This window comes from Strix uralensis, chromosome 9 (genome assembly GCF_047716275.1).
Source record: "Strix uralensis isolate ZFMK-TIS-50842 chromosome 9, bStrUra1, whole genome shotgun sequence".
Lineage (NCBI taxonomy): Eukaryota > Metazoa > Chordata > Aves > Strigiformes > Strigidae > Strix > Strix uralensis.
In genome coordinates this window covers 31292119-31313592 of record NC_133980.1, presented here as the reverse complement: position 1 = coordinate 31313592, position 21474 = coordinate 31292119, and the positions used below count along the sequence as shown (strand labels likewise).

The 21474-nt window shown below is 44.1% G+C and overlaps 1 pseudogene; it reads left to right on the top strand.

Moving 5' to 3' along the window:
• The first annotated feature begins 1463 nt into the window (after positions 1-1463).
• LOC141947208 (ras-GEF domain-containing family member 1B-like) overlaps positions 1464-21474 on the top strand; it is a 107110-nt pseudogene continuing 87099 nt past the window's right edge.

Below are 21474 nucleotides of genomic sequence, written 5' to 3'. Positions count from 1 at the left end.
ATGAAGGCCACCCTTTCTAAAGAAAAGATTAAACAAGGTCTCCAAATTAACTGTACAAAAAACTACCTATGTCTAAACACAGTTCTGTGTTAAAAGTAAAAGGCAAGGTGTGTTATATCATATATTGTTTAAGCCGCCAAGAGTTGCTTCGAAGTAGAGGAACAACCAAATGAAGGTGTTAAAATTGTCTGATCAGAGTAATTAAGGGAAGAAGCAGATATCAAAGAAGATGTAAAGGGAAAGAAACAGGAAGAGCAACCGGAATGAGAAAGTTCAAAATTTTCATCTCAGAATGAAGATGAAGGAGTTCCACAGTAGTCCTGTATCAGGAAATTTTGTGTTAGTGCAGAGCAGGGGGAAATGCTTTAAAAGGGAATATGCTGCCAAGGCAGGTGGATCAACTGGCTGCAGAAACAGGGGCCTTCCCAGGTATCAAGCCATGCATTGGTCCTTTCTCCCTCCCACAGGGGACAAAAGAACAACTTCCAAAGGGCACAAGTAACCACGGGATTTCTCAGGGGCTTGAAAGAAAAAGAGTTTGTGAGGCGTGTGCATCCTGAGGCTGAAGAATCGCAGGGCATCACTCAGTGAGTGGACACTCCTCAGCGCACCCTTAGCAGGTCCAGGTGGTGGCTGTCAGGGCTTTGTTTCCAGCCCATGCTCTCTCTCAGGAAACAGCCCTGGACTGAAAAGCAGCCAGGTGAAGAGGTGAGTGGGATGAAACTATTTTATGTATAGACATGCAAAATGAATGGCTTCTGTAGTCATGTACTGGACAGAAAATTCAGTGATACGTCCTGAATACACTGTTTAGAAGTTCTCTCAGAAAATCCTTCATCTCTTCAATAAACCTCTTTTCTATGCCCAGATACACAGAGGAAAAAGATGGACAGACTTCCTCAATTTGAGCAGAGGATGATTTTCAAATCCAGGAGTGGCCATGGAGATTGGAAAAGGCAGTTTAGTGTGAGAATGAGGAAGAAGGCAGGGAAGGTGAACGTGGGAAAAGCGAGAACTTTTAGGAAGTTTAAGACATTTATTTCATTTTTTGGACCAAAAGAGTAAGTTTTAGTGCATGTGTGTTTGTGGATTATGCGCGTTATATTTGCTATATAGTATCCCCCTGGGAGGGGGGAAGGAGACAAATGCACGGCCTTTCCTACCTGCTGTGGAGCACCTGTCGTGTCCCTTTTGACACAGGTTATTTATATAGTAGGGACAAGGGTGTGATCAGATTCACTGGAGCTGCTGGCCATTGACTTGTGTGGACTCTTAAGATATTTAAGAGGTTTGCCTTCCCTGACAAGTGCTTGTTGTGTTGCTTATACCCGTGTTAAGTCTGGATTGCTTTTGTGTTGATGAGCCTTGCAGTGTGGTTCGTCTTAGTGCTGCGTGGTTTGATAAATGTGACCCAGAGGATTGTCTGCTGTCTGTGATGAGCTGTTACAATCAGCATCGTGATACTCAGCAGCTGAGCCTGTGGCTGGGGGCTACACCACATGGCATCTGAATGCTGCACTTAATTCAACTCCTGTTGGCTTGAATTTCCAAAGTTGGCAGGAGGGAAGATGTTTTCTATCCCTGTTTTCCCCTGGTGTGTCCTCTCTAGCAGAAAGCTCGAGGAGTGAATGATGAAGCTGAGCTCTCAGTAACTGGTCCTGGCACAGCTGTAAGTTCCTTTTTTTTTTCTCCTTTCTTTGCATTTATGTGCTAGGGACATCTTACCAATTTTTACTTCCAGAAAGCTGCTTTTTACCTTATTTTTACTATAATTACCATTACTTCTCTGAATGGGACTTTTGATCCTCAGCTTTAATAACCCAAAGCTAATTTCTGCTACTGATGATGAATAGTGATAGAAGGAGTTTTAACTTCATTACAGACAATACTTTGTTTTGGTCCTTGTTATCAGTCAAGACAGGAACTGTAATCTGTATCCTGGCATGTAGCCTGAAGCTAATAGATATCTTCTTAATATGTAAAATATTTTGGGACTTGGTACAGGTTTTTTTTCTAAAAGTGATTGTGATGGCACTCACAATTTATGATAAAAATTGTCAGGCTTTAATGCTGAGACAAAATGTGAACATAATATTCGGATTTTTCTAAAAATTGTCCACCTTGGGTGTTAAATCTCTTGGCTTTTAGTGATAACAGTCCTGCAGGATAGGGCAATTCATAATTCTGAGCTGTCATTTTGGGCTTCTGCTTCCTGTGGACTCCAAAAGGGTTGATTAAAATTCATATTTTTTTTTAAGATTTCCCTAAGAAAAATGGGGAGCATGCTTAGTTTAAGTAAAATGTTCAATGCTCAAGCAAAAATCTGATGCAAGAGAAGTTCTGGGTGTGTGCTGCAGACGTTTATCTTCTGCCATAAGTCCATAATTATAATTTAATTCAGCCTTGCATGTTTTGAAAATACAGAGTAAAACCTTTTGTTTCTTGTAGCAGTGTCACAGATGAAAGTATTGACAGGGTAATGGTTTAGTGAAAAATCTAGGTTTATTAATAGCTAACAGCAATTTATTATTACAAAATAATTCAGAAATACTGAAAGAAAGAAAAGCAACTTATTCACAGATTCTAAAATGACAAGATTCACACTAACTTACTTAAGGGTACCTTAATTTATATATATATATGTGTGTGCATACACAAAGGGGACAAACACACGGCAACAGAGGTGTTTGGATTCAGTAGAATAAACACACAAGAGTTTCAATTGCAAAAGGAATTTTATGCTGTCTCAGGGAAACAATGTTGACAAAGACTGAATATTAAAGAACTCGAGCTACTTGTGGTGGGGCAATTCTTACCCCCCCGCCCCTCCTTGTTGTGCTGCTGGGTGCTCCGTGTGATTCCACCCACAGCCCCGAGCTCCACCCCAGTCTGTGGAGATAAGGACTGATAACGGTAAGGAGCCGGCTCCTGCCCTCCCTTGTTCCAGCCTTATCTCTCTGTGCTCTGAATTGATGCCTTTCTGTAGCATTGAAAATAAAAATGTCCGCCCCCCTGTTCCAGCCCCGCACAAAGCCACCAGTGGTGTGATTGCTCCTGTGGCACTTTGCTGGAGGCACCAATGGCATGTAGCACTGTGGGGAGAGGTGACTGCACTCTGCGACAGGCCGGAGGAGCGGAGGGAGCTGTAACCCAGCGGGGACAGGGCTGGTGTTCAGAAGCTGTCTGGGCACAGTCCTGGGCAGGAGCTCGAGGGAGCCCTTCTTGAGCAGGGGGTTGGCCAAGATGATTTCCTGAGGTCCCTTCCAACCTCGACCATTCTGTGTTTCTGTGGCGTGCCAGAATCTTCCATGTGTACGGGGGCCTCTGAAAACAGAGGAGAGGGAGAGCTCAGGGAGCATTTCAGGAGAAAGTACCAGCTTCTCAGGATTTCTCTTGCAGACCAGGAATGCCTGTGCTGCAAAGTGACAGTGATGTGGCCGTGCAGCCCTCGCACCAGCTCATCCAAGCAGGCCGTCCGTGGCTCCATTCTTTGGTGCGAGCTGTTCCCAGGACTGCGCAGGCTTGGAGAAGTTCTGAAGCACCAACTGCTCGGGCATCTGCCATGGGGCACAGGTAGGACCAGGCTGGCGTTGAGCTCTGCCTCATAGGAAGGCTTTGCAGTTAAGAATGCACAACAAGAGTGAGACCCTTTGCACTCAGATCTGTGGGGTGGTTCCTGTTGCACTGTGGTGTCTCCCGAGCCCCAAGGACTCTGTAACACAATGGAACTGCAGCGATTTGGTGGTTTCTGTTACCACCTCCTTTTGCATTCCAGCGCACAGAGTACATGACCTGCTTTACTTTGTGCAGCAAAGTTTAAACAGTAATAGTGTGTGGTACATCTTCACTAATCAGCGGGACTGATGTTTGAGAGAGAGTCTGGCTCCTGTGATGACAGCGGAGAACCTGCTGTGCTGAGGTTCCCTGAGGTGATTCCCCTGTGAGATCCGTACGGGAGCAGGATGCATTGTGTGTTGTATGTGTGTGTGTCTGTATCTGTGTGTGTATTTGCAGGCTCTAGCTGTGGACAGCCCTTAACGCTACCAAGATTTTTCTGGTAGGAAGATGTTATGTTCACTGAAATCAACAGGAAAATGTTCTTGAACATCACTGAGATTTTAAAATTAACACTCGCAGCTTAAGATCTTATGCAGGTTTTCTAAGTTCTGTGGCATCAGTGAACAGGAAAAGGCTTCTTAGCTGTGTGTTTAGATGCCCACGGAGAGGTGAATGAGGAGATGAAATTAGCAAATATCCTTTTAGTCTTCATTAATTGTTATCCTGATTCTTCATGTTGTGTACAAGCTGATCCTGGTTTTAAGATGTGGCAGAGATAATGTAGCCCCTGTGGTACCATGAGGCACAGTTTTCTTAGTTGTAAAATTTGTGCATGGAGGAAAAAACCATGGCACAGCTAGCACCCAGGGCACAAATGGGGCCAACCTAGTGTGGTGCACGGCACTGCCTGCAGAGCATGGCTGGCTTGCTGCCTTTGGGGAGTGAAGGATGGCACTGACTTTTTTTCCCAGTGTGCTTTTTCTTCAGCTACTTCAAGTGCAGTAATGATTATGTAGCATGTTTTTAATGCCCTTGTGGAGAAAAGCAGACATAATTGCATGGCCCAAAAGAGCTTAGCATGTACGTACTGATGAGTAATAATATCTCTTGGCTCAGAACTGATTTTTGGGGGGGGGGCATTGTCAAGAGGAAGAGGGCAATATGTGCTTCATGCCACACTCGAACACAGTGGCTTCTGAAATATGACATAGAAGGATCTGGTCCCTAGTTACCTCCCCTCTTTCTTGGGATAAAATTATGTACTTTAAATCCTTTTCTCTTGTACTCCAAAACTGGCCTAAATGAAGGAACTGAGGCAGAGGTCTTCCTATTCCTTCCTCATGCTTGGAGTCCCATGGAAGTGACTCTAACCAGATGGAGAAATAGCGGTTCCCCCTACACCTCTGCTGCCACACGTAGACAAATGTTCATGCCTGGACCTGTATAAAGAATTCTGACAACTTTGCAAAACAGGCTTGGGATGGTGATGGACTTTTCCCTCTGAGCAGTGAAGTATCACATGGATTCACTATAGATTCCTGGTGCTGTTCAGTCTTTCTTGTAGTGCAGGCGATAGTGTCTTCACAATTGCAGAATTTAAGAACTGTACTTTCTTCCTTTGCTTAGCTGATTAGAAAAATTGAAAAGCGGCCGATGGCTGCAGAAGGCAGACAGCCTGTCAGCCACCAGACGCTTACTCTATTATCGAGCTGTGGCTATGTAGCAAGGGATGAAGCATTCGAATGTACAGACAATGTTTTCTCACTAACAAGGTGCAGAAGAGATCTTAATTCTGTTTAGGCATTTGATTTTCTGTCTTGTCTTCCTGATGCAGTCTCCCAGAAAATGGATCCTGAGAAGAGATGCAAATGGCTCTGAACTCAGGTGTTGAGGCTGAGATGACGAATCTCATTTACTGATGTTATTTCAAGTCCAGTCCTGATGCATTTGGCTATTTCAGTTCATGTTTTCATACTAGTGGAGCTGTGGGATTCTGAGTGCCCTGAAAGGGCTTTTCACTTACAAGAATGTCCGGGAACTTGCATGTCACTTTGAAGGCCAGCTTGCTTGATGTCAGTGAGCATTGCCATTTGCAATTGCCTGCTGAGCCAAGGATACATCTTTATTACTTACTCTAGTAGAGGCACTAGGAGAAGCCCTGATTGCTTTCCAACGGCTTTTACTTGGATTTCTCTAAATGATTTCTTTTGAGCCTGCTTTTGGTATAGCTGTGTTAAAAGGGCTGAGACCCATCCCACCTCCCTGAGGCATTTCAGTTGGGACTAGAGCTGCCCCAGATACAGTGCGCTCCTGTGTTAATGCCAGAGGGCTGAACTGAGAAATGGAGACTCTGTTACACTGGGCAATGTCAGAGGAATGGTTTCACTAGGAGAAGGAACTTGTTACCTAGGTAAATGCAGCAATATTATTTAGCTCCTTAAGCTTTCCTGATCTTGGACAGCTTGCATGCATTTAGCACAGCTCCGCTGCCTCTGCCTGCTTGTCAGAACAGCTTGGAAAGCTGCCCTAGCAACATTTTGTACCTATGGCAGACATGTAATCCACTTGTACAGACTGGGTGAACGCTGAGTATATTGTTCTTCAATCAAAGAAAGCTTAACAGAATTTTGGATGAAGCTACGGCAGTGGTGGGGTATATGCACGTATCAGCTGATCTAATTAGTGCTAATATTTTGTCAGACATGTCAAAGTCACTTTCCTTCTCAAAGCATTACTAAAAAATAGAAATCCACTTCTGTTGCATTCATTTCGTTTGCTGGATTTGCATCATCTGTAAGCTAAATCTGATGCCTCAGCTGTGCCATTTTAATCTTTGAGGAAAAGCACTGTTCAGCCGTGTGCACACCAAAGCAAGAGGGACATCCATTTGGAACTGATACAGCTGAGGCACTGCTGAAGAATTCTGTATTAATGCTTAGCCTGTCTTAGCCACAGCGTGTCTGGAGGCTGTAAAGCAATGGCCTAGTCGGTCAAGCAGTGGTCTGTTTGAAAATAATGTCCTAAAAGCAGGTACTGCTAAAAAGCAGTTCTGTAACGTTCCAGAATCAGACAGTTGAAGGAGGGACACAAGCTGAATAGGGAGCTCTTCTCCCTCGACCCCTGCTGATGTGATTGTTCAGACTGATCTGTGAGTGAGAGAGACTGTATTGAGAACAAGGTGGAGCTGCTGTTAGACAAAATTCAACTTCCATTGCAGCAAAAATAGCACAGTTGGAATTGAACTTTCTTACCAGCAAAAACCATATTGATCATTGTCTTGAATGTAATTGTAAATACCTTGAAGCAGCTGTGAAGGCTCAGTGAAGCAATGGGTACTTGTTTTGCTCTAATGGGAAAATGCAGAAAGTGATATTTGATGTCCCTTGAGACTTAAAATGCAACATGAAACTGCAAATAAAGTAATTCCCTCGGAATAGTTACAGTACAGGATTGTCTTTAATTTACAATTAGCAAAAGTGTTCTTTAGTAAAGGCAGTTTTCTGGAGCAGTCTGGTATTCAGTTGAGTTTGCCAGTGTATCCCTACCGTGTGGTGTTACCACGGTAAAAGCCAGCACTGCAGTGCTGTGCTAGGGCCCCTGGACAAGGCACAGTCACTCGTTTGAACGCTGCTAAAATGAACACAGCTTAGGGAGGCGTGTAAAGCGATGGCCACGCTGGGGCCACAACTGCATCGGTTGTAAATGCCTGGAGCTGGGCTGCCTTGTGATTGTGTTTTGATGACTGTCGTGTGAGTAAGTGATGAAAAGAGTGGTGGACCAGATAGGTTAAGTCTTCAGTCAGTACTTTCACATGAAGGGGAGTTCCCAAAGCTTTTTTCCTGCAGGAGGAGTTGGGTTGGAATGACCTACTCCTCTTTGAATTTCCTGTCCTTTGTATTTATCATACTCAAATATAATTTGCCAAACAGTAACCCGAGGTCTCGGTATCGGTGTGATACTGTGCTCCAGACTGTTTAAACTTCACTTTTCCATTTTTAGCTGCCCATCTCTTCTCTCTACGGTTCTTTACAACTGATGCCAAGTGACGCCCTATGAGCCATTAGGCAATTTTGAAATAGAAATTTATTGTTGGGATTGATAAGGGACTGTTCTTGCTGCTTTGAATTTTTTTCGACTTCTGATAATGTCAAGAATCAATTCAGCTTGGAACCTGGAAATAGCTTGTATGACTGTGGGTAACCTGTTTTAGCTGGCTTTTTGCTTCTGCTTTCTATCTTGTCCCTTTGGGGCAGCTGATGATGGGAACCACAACTGGAAACTGGGAATCACAATAATATCCATCATCCAGTGACATTCATCTTGCAGAAAGTACCAGGAAGAGTAATGTCAGAAATAAATTCCGTTTCATTTCACCTTAAGGACAGCTGGAAGCTTCATTATGATTTTAAATGACATCTTTTTTTACTGGAATCTTTTTGCACTCTGTTCTTTTGTAGTCAGTGGTGGTTTCTTTTGATACAGTCAGTAGTGGTTTCTTCTGATAGTATCGTACCTTATTCTCTGGGATGGGAATGCATTAGGGGATGTGGTATCCCATGGCCGTCAGCTCCAGGTAATAGGCACACTAACTTCGGAAGTCCTTGTTAATTAACAGAGTCTTGCTGCAGAAGCTGAGGAAAGCTGTTCCTGTGGATTGTACTGCAGTGCACAGCAGGCCTCTTGCTGGCCCTTACTGCAGTGTGCTGGTGACAGCTGCTGCTGGAGTTGCTTTTCCAAGTTTAGCTTCATGTTCGGGAATGTCATGCATGTGCGTGACATTAAAGCAGCCTGTAGGAGTGACTGCTGAAGGCTACATGCATCACACCGTTATTCACACTAGAGGTGAGACCTCATGTGAAAGCTGTTTCGGTCAGAGTTAGCCAGGTGAGAGCTGGTGGACTTTTTAACCCTTGCTGGCAGTTTTTGGGCAGAACTGGGAGTTAACAGTGCATGGGGCATGGAAAAATTATAAACCAAGTCTCTCCTATGAACTTGGTAATATCAGTTGTGCTGGTGTTGTAGGAGTTACTAGGAGACTATGAAAACACTCAAATGCCTGCACTACGCTGTCGTTCCTTTGCTTGCAGCATCAGCTTGTCTTGCTCAGCTGCCGTTCACCAACTTCAGCTGCTGAATTCCACTACACCTCGAGCTAAGTGCTTGGCTGCCTGTTTTATTTTTCTTGTGTTTGGGTCAACTATAGAAGAGATGTCTGAAGACATGACATATGCAGGAAAGAGCGGCACAGATGAATGATGTAAGTTGCATATAAAATCTGAGAGCTGAACCTTTAGCAGGTCACATCATCACAGGGTGCTCGAGGTCCGCTGCAGCCATTTGTATGGCCGTTAGGAAATACCATGGAGTGGGTCTAGAACGTTGGAGACTTGGTGTGATTTGCCTCAAGGTTGCATTTTCTAGTATCTTTTCCTTTCCTGCACCTTCCTGACATAATGCATTGTGCCAGGGCTGCAGTGTCTGCTTTGTAGTGCTGCTCTTAGGAGTGCACTGAATTGCTTTTAATTTGTGTCCTGATGAAAGGTGCCAGACAGGTAGTTCTGGAAGGAGAAGTTACTTTTTAAGTAGGGGAAATTCCCTGTCTATCCCAAAGGCACCCTAGACAGAGAGCTACCCCCAAGTTGTTCTACACGTGTCCTCATTTTCTTGCTTTCTTTCCTGCCTTTCCTTTGTCTGCAGTTGCTTGGGTCTTGTACACTGAACTGACACTCATGAGGTTCTGGGTTTTGTGTGTATAAATTTTTCTTAATACCTGTTCCTCTTTTCCACAATAGTCGTTGTCTCTCTGTCTGCCTCTTTACGGTGGAGTTTCATGTTGCCAAGGCACGTGGCCTATTTGACTACTCTGCACTGGAGACTTCATCCAGCCTCACAGTGTGCTGGACACTGGAGACCAGCGGTGGATTTATATGCCTGACGGTGTGACCTCTCTGCTCCTGCCAGGCTGATGCTCAGCTCTGTCTGGTGAGAGGTAGGTGCCATCTGCTGCAGCTGCTTAAGTGGGGTTTGGAAGTGATGGGGAAGACTTCTGACACGTACTGGATTGTCTCCAGTTAATGCTAGTGTCTTTGGGAATACTTGTCTTCTGGGATCTGGCCTAGGATTCCAAAGCTCACTCTGCACAGCATGCTAGAGAGACAGCAGATGGTGATGCCTTCTGTGCCATTCTAATCTGCTGTGAGCTTGGGCCAGTGACCTAGAAGGGATGGGCTCTGGGATGGTTTGCCTGGTGTCTGTGGCAATCTACCCACAGTTGCCCTTCTATTGCTGTGGAGAAAGTCTCATTGAAGAGATTACACGGATTTCACAATGGGTGCTACCTGATACAGTGTTACTGGCCTAAGAGGGAGAGGGTTTAGACTGCTTTGAAACGAGCAGGCTTTGAAGGCAAACCATCTGTGTGTCTGCATAGCTCTAACCTTCCCAACTGCAGCTTAGTTTCTAGTATATACACGAGCTTTCAAAAGCATCTTTGATTAATACATTAAACATCCTGGGGACCTGTCCAAATTCAAACTATTTAATGGCAACTGTCATCACAGGGCTTCTTCCTCCTTTTTTTCCTTCCAGTTTACCCCTCAACTTTCCCCTGGGGCATAAAGCAGAGCTGGCAAGCTTTGGAGAGGCTGGAACAGTGGCAGGTTCTCCTTGCAGCACAACCTGCTGCTGTTGGCATGAAACCTGGAAGTAGACGTCGCTCTAATATGGCTGCAGGATCACGTTACTGCTTGGGTTCATTTGTAGTGTATCAGCCCTTGGCTGCTTATCAGCTTCATGCTTTAAAATGTTGGAGACACAGAGGGAAGGAAGAACAAATACTGCAAAGTGTGTTGCAATAACTGTGTAAAGAACAGCTGGTCACACACAGGAAATAAAACAAGTTGTCTGATCCAGTTAAGCCTCTGGTTGGTTGCCACATCTGCAGTGACTTATAGTGCTAAGGGACATGATTAGGTGTTTAGAAATACTCACTTGAAAGTCACTAGAGCAGAAGATAAAAGGATTTTGCTAGAATTGCACAGATTCATGCACCTTGTCCCTCTAGATTCTTTTTAGCTGCCCAGGCTCAGGAGTAATGCCTTGTAAGGATGCAAAGCAGCATTGCCCAGAGGCCGCCTCTGTGACTACCCGGAGGTTTAGTTCTGCTTGCTGCAATTGTGCGGGCAGGTTGGGGAGTTGCTGCGTGATGCCTCGGTCTGCGTTATCCCCACAGGGGGTGGTGCAGGCTGGTTTGTGCCAAAGAACAGCCATGAGTCCAGGCCTAGGAACAGGGTTCCACTTAGCAGTGAAGCCAAGTGGGTACATTTGAATGTCTGTCTGAAACAAGCAGGCTTACAGGTTTGTATGCACATATTAGTGGGTTTCCTCCTTCCATTGAACTCTTTGAACGATTGGGTGGCGGAAAGGAAAAGTGGAGAAGGCACTGCACCTTGGATGGGAGGGGAAAAAAAATCCAAGGCATCCTTGTTTTCTGATGCTCAATCAGTATAAATCATGATCTGCCAATGCTCTGGCCTATGTACATTAGTTTCGATCTCAACTCACCTCCAAGGTTAAGCACGAAGATGAACACACGGAAAAGATAGATAGCATGCTGAGTAACAAACATGCTTCTGGTAGGGGTATTCAGATCATGCTATCGGACAAAATGTTATTGTCAGTGTTTCTCAGCATATGAATGCTGCTCAGTATAAAGAGCAGCTCGTACTGTTACTGGTGTTGTGATACGGGAACCACTGGTGCAAGTTCTGGTAAACAGCAGCAGAATTGGTGTTAAAGACTAAGGCAAGGAATGAGACTTTGGTTAGGCGTGCAAGATACAGATACTGTAAAACTACATGCTTTTTGTGATTGCCTGTGTCTTCTGACTCAGAAATAGGAAGCTGGATAGTAGCAGTGAAAGAGTTCTGCAATGGATCTCTCTTGTGGGGTCAATAGGCTGTAAGGTCTGTGTTCCACTGCTTGGCAAGGCAGCGACACGGAATGCTGAGAAAGCAGGAGGGAGCTGAGCACTGCAGAGCTGAGCTTCAGGGACTTCTCTGCTGGCATACAAGGCGTAGGGCTGGCAGGTTTGTCTGGGTGGTGACAGGAAGGTTGGGATCCGAGAGCAGCAGTGGCTGTGCTGGCTGTTAGATGGCATTTGCCTCTGTTACAGCAGTATCCCAGGTTTGAAGGGATGGATGCCTTCCTGACAGACCTTGTTCTCCCTGCTTTAACAGGGCTGCATCAAAAGCGAGTTGCCTGCTCCTTTCTGGCTATAAGAGATATTGGGGCTGCTGTTTGTACCTACTCAAAGTTTATCTTGTGCTTTTAGTCTCATCACATTAGTAAGTTGTTAGAGCAAGGCACAGAAGAAAAGAGGGGGAGGGGGAGGACTGTGGAAAGAGAAGTAAGTAGGAAACAGCCAGACTTCCATTTCAGCTCTTTAGCTAAAAGTTTTGTGGGCCTGGTAGTTTGGAATGATCTTCTGATCCATGTGGAGCAGTAGCTGTGTGAGTCGTAGTGCCAGAGGGCTGAGCAGTGCTTCCTGCTGCTGAGGCCTGGACAAACAGACCGGTGGAACTCCTGCCAGCCAGTGGCTTGGAGCGCTTTGTGCTTGCTGCAGGACCTCAGCCAGGTCAGAGCTCACCTGTGCTTTAAGTGGGGACACTGGGAAACTGAATACTATCATGTTGTTTTTCTGTGTTGGGATGTCTAAAACAAATTCAGATCTGGGGGGAAAAAAGTCTCCATGGGCTACTTGAAACATCATCCTCTCTTTTTGGATAAAGCATTTTCACCCGAAAGTATTCACCTTTTCAGTGAAACCCTGTCCCACCAGCCATGGGAACATGACATTTCTGCAGTGACTTAGCTCTCACCGCTGTGCTGATCTCTTGCCAAGCAAATCACCTGCAATTGGAATTGCCTGGGGTTGGCATCTACCAGGTACAGAGAGAAGGTTTTTCTGTGCTGGCTTTTTTTCTGTTTGACTTTGGGCAAGTGTTAATACTTACTTTTGTGCTTTGTGTAGAGCATACAAACTTATCCCTAGCATTAAAGTATTTCTTGAAGGTCCATATTCAATAATACTTAAGTTTGTATGTTCTACACAAAGCACAAAAGTATCCTAGAATTGAAAGCATTTCTTGAAGGTCCATACTCAGTGTTTATGGTGAAATAATCTTTTGGCTACCCTGTTTGACAGGGAAAAGTATAAACATTCTTTAGGATGCCTGCTGTCATCAAACACTCAGCACGCTTCTAACAAGTTATTCAAGTACATCTTTTCCTAAGAAGTTTTAAGAACAGAAGATGCATTAAGAAAATAAAGGAGGTGAAGAGGTAAGGGATTAGTTTATCAAGGAGACTTGGGAGAGAGGTGTTGCTATTAATTGTCATTATTGCTTGTATTGCTGAAGCAAACTCAGAAATCGAATGAGTCCTGTGTGTTAAACTCTCTTTGATGATGAGGCTTGTTTTACTTGCTGTGTTCAAAAAGAAGTTCTGAAGGAATTAAAGCCTAGGAAAATGCTGATGTCTGTCAGTTGTAAATCCTGTTCTTAGGGCTGTTTGCTTGCTGTGTAAGAGTTGTGTGGTTTGAGTCATGCTGCAGGCAAGCATGCTAGAAAGCTAGGTATTTGTAGATAATTTGCCAACATGCAAAGTGTCTCCTGTTCAGTCTGTTGTGTGACCATGAAGATCAGGATGAGAGGGCCTGTGGAGTTTCCTAGTGCAAGGATGGGAAGAAGAGAAGTCTGCAGATGACAGTGGTGCAGGAAGTGCTAATGGAGAACTCAGTTCAGCAAAGTCCTCCCCAGAGTAGGCAGGACATGTGCCAAGAAGGGAGGGAATAGGGGTAGAAAGTGACTCTACCTGTAAGGTCGTTACAGAAGCAGGTGAAGATAATAGTTGTGTACTGAAGAGTTTTGAAGAGAGGAATCTAAGAAGATTCACTTCACTTTCAGCAGTGAAACGAGTTCTTCATGCACTATAAAACTGGAAAGGCTGTAACCTAGTCTGTAGAGTGTGGGGGCCAAAAGATACCTGGAAATTAATTTGTTTTTACAGTAGCATTTTTAGTTTAGAAAGCCCTCTAATCTTTGTCATATCTTTTGCCAGTGATGGGAGTTCACGTTATTTGACTTGTTTGCAAGTTTATTATACCTTAGTCCTATGCTTCCTTGAGATTTTTTGGTGTTTGGCCCAGACCTGATTTCTGTGGAACCCCTGCTATGGAATTAAATGCATCTAGTGATTCTTTACTGTTTGTAATTGTGTTCTGAGAACGCTCTCTTAGCTAGTGTTTAATACACTGCGTGGGATGCAGGTTGTAGCTTAAGGCACGTAAACTTAGGTGTTCATGTGTAGGCATGTAAGCTACAGCCCAGCATCTTGGCTCTGTTTATAGTCAGTGGAGATCTGTAACGGACAATGAAGCTTATTCCTAAGTATAGAAGCGGAGACAAGGTAGCCTGGAAGCTGAATCCCACCCTTACTGCACATTTTATGTTCTAATTTAATCAAACATCTTGTCATACCAAATCATATGCCTTCCTGGGGTAGGAAGGGCTGTTGAAGAAAGGAGGGAACAGTAAAAATGTGGAAAGTCGTAGCTTTATAAGAAGTGGGAAAAGGTGTGTCAGACGGGAGAAGGAACAGTCCTCTATGTATGACTGAAATTAAGGGGAAAGTGCTGAGATGTATAGAAGAGAAGTCAGGGTTAGAAAAAGGGACTTGAGGGATACACACAGGAGAAACAAACCATAAGAGCCTCAGGGTTGAAGGTGAAGGTACCTTTTGGGGGCAGGTAAGTACCACAATAGCTCTTGATAGCTGTCTTGCAAGTAATCAATTACATTGGGGGTAGAAGCATGGGAGAGCAGAGCAAGAGAAGAGAGGAGACTGCTGGTTATGGGTCTAGGGCTGGTTTAGGGGTTTGGAATAGTAATGAGGAAGCTCTGAAGGAGGGGGAATGAACTGCAGCAAGTCATCTGTCATCACACGGTGTGGTTGTGATGAGGGTGGCTTTGTGGTGGGAACACAGAAGTGACAGTCAAGAAGATAACCTGAATTCAATTGCCATCACTGCTTCACATTTACACGGTGACTTAGCTCTCAGCACTGTGCTGCTGCTGTCTCCATGGATAAAAGCAAGCTGACAGGATATTATTTGCTTCTTTGGCAAGAGTGTGATAACTTAGGCCAAGTTGCTTGGACTGCTGTTTCTAGTTGTTACCTATCATTTTGAAGCAGTGATAGAGAATTTGTTAAGTTGCTCAGAACTCCCAAATTAAATTTTAGTCTCAAAACCAAGCCTTGATGGACCTTCACAGCCTCACTGGTTTAACTGGCTTCTTGACTGACCAGACATGGCTCTTTTCAATGGGCTTGGAAGCTTTCACACAGAGTTCTGGCACTGACAACTGACACTGGCTTTGAAACTGCTAATTCAGTTGAGGCAACTTGAGAGTGTGGCCTTGGAAATGCAAGATGGCTGTGTGCAGGAAGGCAGTGAGAAGGGTGGCAGTGTCTTACGCATATACGCTTTCTTGAAGTCACACTTCCAGATACACAACGCGATCAGGCCAATCAAATCGAACATAGCCTTTTGTCTTCCCACCTTCATGCCTGTAAAAGCAGTATCCTTCCATCCCTTCATGACCTGCAGGGTTTGCATTGTTAGTCTGGGCAGTGTTCTTACAAAGCAAACGTGAGGATTCAAGTTCAGGCCTAAATATGTTATTAGCCCTTTATTATAATGCACCACTGTTCTACCCCAGCCTGGAAACCCAGGTTTTAGTCTCTTACTAATGGGCACCCGGTGGTCTGTTGGCTTCTCGGTGGTTTGTTAAAATGAGCAAGCAAATGCTGCCCATCCCACCTGAATGTCACTGTTCACAGGTTTCTTGACTCTCCAAAAGATTTTAAAGGGAGCCCAGAAGTTTAAAAGAGGTTGAAGAAAACCACTTGGTTAAAAAGAGGAGAGGAAGTTTTGGTTCCGTGTTGTGGTCAAGTATCAGGGACACTCAGAGGGCTTGCTTATTTGACACAGCTTGCCCTGTTCTGAAAAGAGTAGGGCTTCATCCTGGGCAGACAGAGTCCCTAAGGAATGTCTGTGTCGCACTGAACTCATAGGCAGCTGCTATCCAGAAATGTCCGTGCTTGCTTGATCCCGAGTGGGTAACTAAAATTCCAAATGTCAGGTCAGAGAAAGAGCATCAGGAGTCAACCTGGTCACAGCACTGCTTATGTTCATTAGAAAATGGTTTCCTTTGGGGCATTGCTTGCAGATGTGGTTTCTTTACACACTTACCCAGAGAGGTGTTTTTCAACAGCTTTTCAGTACAAAGGGTAGAATGCAGCTCCTTCCCAGCTGTGCAATACTCCTCTGTAATACTCACTGCATATGCACCCTTCAGACAAGCTGCAGTGCTGTGCATGGTTTGAAATACCATTTATATGCTCGACTGTCTAGGAGGGAAGGGAAGAAGCGTGGTCCCTTTCAGTCTATAATCCTACTTGCAAATAAGAGGGTTAAATCTCACCAGGTCTTTGGCTCCACCTGTGGCTTTCTCTCCTTCTCCATCAGTCTCACAGCAAGCAGCACTGAAATCCCAGTCACAGATTGCTTTTCCTCAACTGCGGGGCCAAGGGCACTGTCCAGATTAGATACAGACAATAACAGTGAATGGGCCTCAGGGCAAGTTTCAGTTCTTTCAATTTTGCCTATGACTTTTCAGTGTGTTCTCAACTTTACCTCTTGTGATTGTATGGCTTGCAAAGGGTGTTGAGCAGACATTCTCATTGTAGCAATTTCATGTCAAGCATTTGTCTCTTGAGCTGAGAATGTCAGGTTCAGGAAGTGCTTTGGTAACATTTTCCTGAGTGATTTTATAGCGAGATATATTTGGATGGTTTTATCTCTCTATTTTTGTTTCTAGTAGACAGCAAGAGACACTCTCTCAATTTTCAGCTTTATGCCAGAGCAAGATCAGTTATGGGCACTGAGTCAGTCGTAGCTCAAAAAAACCTCTCAGGCTGTATAGATAACTAGAATGAAACCCAGAAATAGTTTTCTAGGAAAAAACTGTCACAGCTGCTTCTGTGAAACTTAATACATAGAAATGAAGACTGAGGATTCCATGTTTTGATTACTTGATTGCAGCACTATCAAATGGATGAAACCAGATATAAGAAATTAAGAATGCAGGCAAAAGTTATATTACCTTCAGCTAAATGTTGTGTGCATTGAAATGACAGCCTGCCTCTTGATTAATTTTTTTTAACTATCCTTAGGTCATATAACCTTTAAAGAAAGTAAGTTTTAAAAGCTCTTTCAGTGAGCACTCTTCATTCTCTTCTAGAGGAACGAAAGCTTCCAATCTAGTTTAGTAATTCTCAGAAATAGAAAAATGGGAAAAAATCATAGGATGCTTTGGCTCAGCTTCTTGTGAAGGTCAGGAGAAGCTTGAGTAGGGTTCATATTCCTGTCATAAGCCCTGGTAGAGGTGGAGCTGGTGCTTGCCCATGGTGCAGCCATGACAGTGGATGTGTCCCTCGGGTGAGGGTGGGAGCTCCCCTCTGTCCTTACAGGTGTCACTGTGTGGAGTAGTTCCTGCAGGTGTCTGTTCTGACCGGAGGACTCCTTTGGAAAAATACACTCAACCCACTTCCCACTGCCTCAGCATTTGGCTCTGGGGAGCCAGGCTGAGCAGCCCGCAGCCAGCAGCCACATCTGGCCCTTTGGTGCATTCAAAAGTCAGTCTTTGGATGTAGGTTTGCGGGTGCCTCGGGCTTTGCCATGTGGTTACGTTGCTAATGGCTTTCTCGTGTCTGTGGTTGTGATTGCAGGGAATTAATGCAGTTCTCCACTTGGCAACAATTGATTTGTAGATGAAAATGCCTCATGCCGATCTTAAGTGTCCTCTTTCAGAGATGAAAGAGGACCCTTTTGTAAATGGTCATTTCTGTAGCACTTCAGGATCCTGCTTGGGTTGTGCTTGGCAGCAAAGCTGGTTTTGTGTTGGAGGCAAAGGAGTGACAGCCATGTCTGCTGTGGTGGTCATTGCTAAATGGTCCTGCTATTTAATTTCCTGTTGCAGGGACCTTTATTTAAAGCTAATTACAGGTCTACCTGTAATTTCAGCTCTCAAACTAGTCCTGACGGTTTCAAAGCAGAAAGGCTGTTTGTCTGGAGCTGGTGAATTATCATCGCACAAGCTCACATGACATGCAAGCTTAAGAAATTAAGTGAAAAAATGGAGCTTGGAGGAGAGGAGCTTGCCTGATTCTAAGACATGTCTCTCTGACTGGAGGGTGGGATGTGTGTTATCTGGTCACTTGGACAAGAGATGGAAAGTCTGACCAAAAGGCATGATGAAACTACAGTCACAAAGAACTTAGCATGAGACACAAGACCCTATTCCTACCTTGCAGAAGATCAGCCTAAAGGTGTTAGGAGATAAAGCGATCTTTTCCCTGGATGGCCATCAGTTCAGGACAGACCAGAGCATACCATGAGCATGCATATGCCAGGAGCTTCAATAATTTACATCACAAGACCATCAAAATACTTGTAGATGAATGAGAATATTTTCTTTGTACTTCATACTCAATGTGTTCTCCAGGCTCGTAAGAATTAGCTGTTACGGTGTCACCTTGGTGTGTTCCCAGAGTGTTGGCAGTGACGTCCTTTCTATGGCTTGAGAGCAAACGTTCTTGATGATGGGTGGGACTTGTTCTTCTGTGCAGAAGGCGGAGGTTGAACTGCACAAGTACAGACAACATGAAACGTTCCATCAGTGAGACCCTGTTCCAGCATCTCTAGTCACAGTGGTATTCTGTGGTTATAGGTGTGTGTGCAGAGCACTACAGGAAACAACAAACATTCAGTTCTTCACTGTTAGAAATCATTAAAGTAATGGTGGGCAGCCCTCAGCTGATTCTCGTTCAAGCTAATTTTCTTGAGTTTTAAGTTGTGCTGCTGAAAACCCAGTGAAATCTAGACCCAGGGCATTTGTATGTCTTAGTTCCAAAGTCCATCAAGGAAATTCATGGTGACAAAACTTGGGCACAGGTAGATTGGGCAAAATTAGATGGATCTTTGGTCTCCTGGCCAAAGGTATGAGACTTTGAGCACTTGGACCTATGAACAGAAGCAAATGTGGTTCTGTTCTTACTGACGGCTTTGTTGTTATTGCTGTGTTTGTGATAAACCAGTGGCTTCTTTTGCCAGAAGGGTGGTGGTGATGTGATTTCTGTGGTGGGCAACTGATGTTGCAGGGCTGCACAGGGAAATATGTTCAGTGTTTGTGTGCAGTTTGCCTCTAGGCAATGGTGTGGGGTTTTCTTCTTGAACTGCTTTAAGAACTGTAAACATCTGTTATACTGTGAAAATGCATATAGGAAGTAAACCTGAAATCCTTGTGACCTTCACTTTTTTCCTTGTGTCTGGAAAATTTGTTGCTCATATGGACGTGGTGGTTAAATACCATTTACATCCTACCGTGACAGTAACATAAGTATCATGGCAACAAAATGTGCTCTGGGCATATTAAGGGAACGGTATAAAGGTGGCAAACTTTAGAAAATAACGGATCTTTTGTGCACTATTTCTGCTTGCTATTGAACTGTTGCAAGGCAATCCATAGCTTTGGAGTCATCGCTTTGGTCGATAGTCGAGAGCCATGCGAGGGCCTGGTGGTAAAAAAAACCAAAAAAAACAGAAAAACAAACAAAAAACCCCAACAAAACAATTCTGTTGGCTCAACCAGCTCCTCATGAGCACTTTGTGCCCTGCTTTCCACTCGCTCTTCGTGACTGTATTGCTACTGGGGAGAAGGGGTATGTGAAAGATGTCTTTGAAAAACAACCCACAAACTTAGTGAAGCTGCAGCTTCTTCCCAGCAGTGAAGTGGGGCAGGTTGTTGGGAGCAGAAGAGGGTTCATTTTGGTTCTCTGCTCTTTTTTTGTTCTTTCAGCAGTCTGGTTTCAATGCATCACTTAGATTATTTCACTCCTGTTGTGACCAGGAACTGGTGCTTCAGTGGCAATCACAACTACTGGATCTTTTCGATCTGTTTGCAGAATAAATTGTGCCTGGTTGAATAGGCAGTGTTAGAATTGGTGCTTGGGAGAATCAACTTGAAAATTAAGTTGATTGCATGTGTGAGTATCTGAACAGTCAATTCTTGCTCAGTTTGGACAAAAGCGTATTTTGTTTTCTACTTAAGTTCCAAGCATGGAGCCTTGGAGTTCAGCACTAGAGTCACTGAAGCTGCTTCCCCTGCCCCAAGCCCCTGTACGTGTTTTTACCTGGATCTTTTATCCCTGCTTGGAAGCTTGTGGGCTTACAAGTGAGAAATCTAGCCTTATGCTCTGACAGCCCTCTGGGTTTTGAACGGAGCTGAACAAGTCCAGATGCAGAGCATTTTCTTACAGCAGAGGGAGTAGATTGCCAATTAATGCCAAACTTGCCTGGTGTGGTCAGTAGTCTCTATTATGCAAAACATAGTTCTGCTTGGGGGCATCCCTTTGTTTTAGTGAATGTTGTTTGAGTAACCCAAGAGGTAAGGGATGGTATATGCTAAAGGGGATTTATGAGATTGCAAGACTCAGGAATGAGTTCAGGTGCTGAATTTGGACAGCCATACATTGGGAGGTAGCCAGGGTGCAGTTTTACTTGCCCTCTCTTAGGTGAGATGGTGGTGCTGCACCCTTAAACCCACTGTAGTGTTGTGCTATGGAGTGTGTTTTGTAGATAAGATTTTCCTGATGGAACCAGTTAGGAAAGATGGAAGGAAAAAAGCTTCTGCATGATTCTTTTCTGTTCCATCTGCTGTTTCACTGTGTATATGGCCAAAATGGTTTGTATTGATGTTAGAGACTTGTCTCGTGAGCCATTGGTGATGGAGGATGGGTCAGCGAACCAAGCTAACAGCTGGTCCTGCAGCTGGTACTGCAGCATCACTATTACTGGCTTTGTAATTCTTATTACTATTTTTTATTTGGTAATATAATGGGCATGTATGAACCCTGACTGAGATCAGGCATGTTCTCCAAACGGACGGTGGAGAATTAGCCCTCAGTTTAGATAAGACAACAGCTTTCAGCAGAGGCTGGCTTTAGTTGCTTTTGAACTTGGCAAATTGGAAGGCTGAAATTTTTCTTGCTAAATGTCCAGATTATCTTCATATTTGTATTTTCTAACTCTGGGAGTTTAACTTTGTGTCTTTGTTCTTATTTATTGTAGCTTCTAAGTATCATTTCTGTGTAGTGCTTGAGTGGTATCTGAGGGCCTGTGTCAGGTACTGTCATATTCTATGCAGTGCTGTAGGTCAAGGCTCACAGGTGCTTCTTTGGAGAAGTAGTGGCGGAATGAACAGTGATTTATAAAAATAAGGGAGATGAAATTGTTCACTAAGTTGGGTGATCTGAACAGCTCGCAAATGTTAAACTCTTTTGCGGCAGTTTAAAAATCAGTACGTTAATTAACACAATGTTGTTTGTCTAATTTTTAAGAATCTCTAGATTCATTCTGAATGCCCAGAGATGATTTCCTATGCAGCCACTTGGAGCTTTCCATTTTGTAACTGCTGTTCAAAGGGAAACTAATTGAAGAGGTGACTGAAATTGCTCCCATTCCTCTTTACACAAATGAGATTTATAAAGTATGTGCTACTTATTAAATTGTCTCAGCATGAAGACATTAGAGAGACGTTTCCTCCCTGGATAAGAAGGTCCGTTATATAAACCTCACTCACTACCTGAAATGTAGAAGGGTTTACGTTTTTAATAGAAAAGTTATTGAACCTTTGTCCCAAATGACAAGACAGACTCTGCTTGGTTACTTGTTTGTTTACAGCAGGTGTTGCAGAGTGTTCCCAGAAGTCATCTGTTGAAAAATCGCTGCCATAC